The sequence below is a fragment of the Phyllostomus hastatus genome, unplaced genomic scaffold (genome assembly GCF_019186645.2).
Source record: "Phyllostomus hastatus isolate PE091 unplaced genomic scaffold, TTU_PhHast_1.1 phas_contig_86, whole genome shotgun sequence".
Classification (NCBI taxonomy): domain Eukaryota; kingdom Metazoa; phylum Chordata; class Mammalia; order Chiroptera; family Phyllostomidae; genus Phyllostomus; species Phyllostomus hastatus.
The window spans coordinates 35,080,381-35,082,639 of record NW_025333977.1 but is presented as its reverse complement, the minus strand read 5'-3'; the positions used below and the strand labels follow the sequence as shown (position 1 = coordinate 35,082,639).

Below are 2,259 nucleotides of genomic sequence, written 5' to 3'. Positions count from 1 at the left end.
AACCCAGAAATGAAAAGCAGGGGGTGAGGAGCCAGGTGTCTTAAAGTCAAGACTCTTCCCACCAGCTGTAATCGGACAAGTGGAGTAGATTTCTCTGAGCCTTAATTATTTCATCTGAAAGCAAGAGGCTGACTTCCTCACTGTTGTGAATCTCGAAAAGATGTTGAGAAAACCTTTGTAAACTGTGAGGCCAAAAAGGGTAATTTTTAAGTGAAATTGTGAGTTTTAGAGTTTCAAAGTCCTGGCTTTGAGTTGGGGGAAGGTGGCAGGGCTGGCTGGACCCCTACCTCGGAATTATCTGTTTCTGAGGGGTATCTGGGCTCACCTGTCTTCCAGCTGTGACAAGGGCTTTGACTGCACCCTGGCACTGATGTTAGAAAAAATTTAAATAATTTGTCATATAGGCCCAAGACAATAATTGGTTTCCTGATTCAGGCAGGTTATGTTTTGAGCCCAGGATCTCTGTTTCTTAATGAAATCTGTGGTCAGTTAGAGAGGATCATTTCTTCTTTTGATGGGGCCCATAAAATTGAGGTAACTGTCAGGCACTAGCAGCAAGCTTAACAGATGCACTAGAGAGCTCCCTTCTCCTTGGCTGCTGGTTTCTTGGGCAGCGCAGCCCACATAGGACTGGTCCACTACCCTGGCCTGGCCTGCTCCCCAGCTTCAGTGCCTCCTTTGCCGTCTTTCTCTGACAGATATTTTGAGCTAGTAAGGATCATAGAAAGCTGTGGCAAAGATAGTGAAAGTGTCTATATCAGTCCTTTTTCTCTTATGGTCATTACTAGAGCAATCCTAGTCAAAACAAAATTTAATCCCTCTGTAACTTCTGACTAGAGCCAGAACCCTAAAAGGCCATTCAATCCACCTTCCCACCTTCATAGGAAAATTGCCTTCCCCCACATGCAAAGTTGCTCAGATAAAAGTACAATGTTTGATCCATACCCATCCAAAAGATTGTTGAGTTTAGTTTGTATGAGGACACTACAAAGGTCAGCAAATTGGCAAAGTGGTCCAGTAGAGGGAACCGGTCTGCCTGGCAATGGCAAATGTAGCCCAGCCCTACCAGAAAACTGGCAGACACAAGTCGGAACACAGGAGCCAAACTCACAGATTGGCTTTCCAGTGGGATATCAGGCCTGCATTGTACCTAGGCTGCTTTGAGGCTTGCTTTTGCTAAAAATCCCTCACTCTGAATTGAAGCTATAAATGTTTACTGCATATCTTTAAAGTAACTTCCTGAAGACTGTGTAATTCTATCAAGGACAGAGTGTAACCAGACCAATCACACTTATTGTTCCCTTGCATTTACAGCATTTTTTCTTTGTTAATCTGTAAGAAGTAATCAGCAACATCCTTCCCTTTTTTATCTGTAAAAAGTAATCACCTGAAGCAAACCTGAGCATGATGAATGAAAACCTTCTTTGATGTATGCTATTAGAAAGCAATAAAAGCATGTCCAGGCAAGGGTCAAGGTACTCTCTCTCTCTCAGAGAGTGGCCATGCCGTCCCTTTTTCTCCACAGGACTTCTGTAGTCTGTGTGAATTTGCTCATTGCATCTACAACATATGGACCCCTCTGGATAGAGTCCACATCAGTCCAGGTGACAGGAAGACATGTCACACACACTGAACAAGTGCAGTGGGAGAAAGCTAATGATACCACCGTCAAAGTGGGCATTCACCCATCAAGGTGGTTATCACTAGGCCAAAGTTGAACTGAAATTACAAAAACTGCATTGAACTTAAAGCAACACCTCATCCAGTAGGGAATGAAAAGGGAAATCATAAGGAACAAGCAATTGAGATGATGCAGAAATAAAATAATCTTACCTACATTATTAAAGAAATGCAAAAATGACTAGGTATGAATATGTATGTGTATATATATATATGAATATCTGTAATATACATAAATATATAGATAAATATACATTTTATATATTCATAAGCATTTGTATCAAATATATAATATGAATATATCAATATATTTGGAAAGATGTATTTGGAGGTTTTCTAGTCTCCACATGAAAAATAGTTTCACTTCTCATGAATGGTAGATTTCTCTATTTCATGAAGCTCCAGGTAAAGTTTCTCATTTTCATGGACTGTTCTGATGCTCAGAGCACATAAATCATGGGAAAAATGGGAAAAAGTCATGAGTAGATAGATCACACATACACACACACAAGATATAAAAATGGCCTTTAAACATATGAAGTGATATCCAACATTACTCAAACAGAGAGATACCAATGA

At 40.4% G+C, this 2,259-nt stretch overlaps 1 pseudogene; it reads left to right on the top strand.

The window, feature by feature from the left end:
* Window positions 1–774: 774 nt before the first annotated feature.
* Window positions 775–1,822, top strand: LOC123827344 (annotated as a pseudogene).
* The last annotated feature ends 437 nt before the right edge of the window (window positions 1,823–2,259 follow it).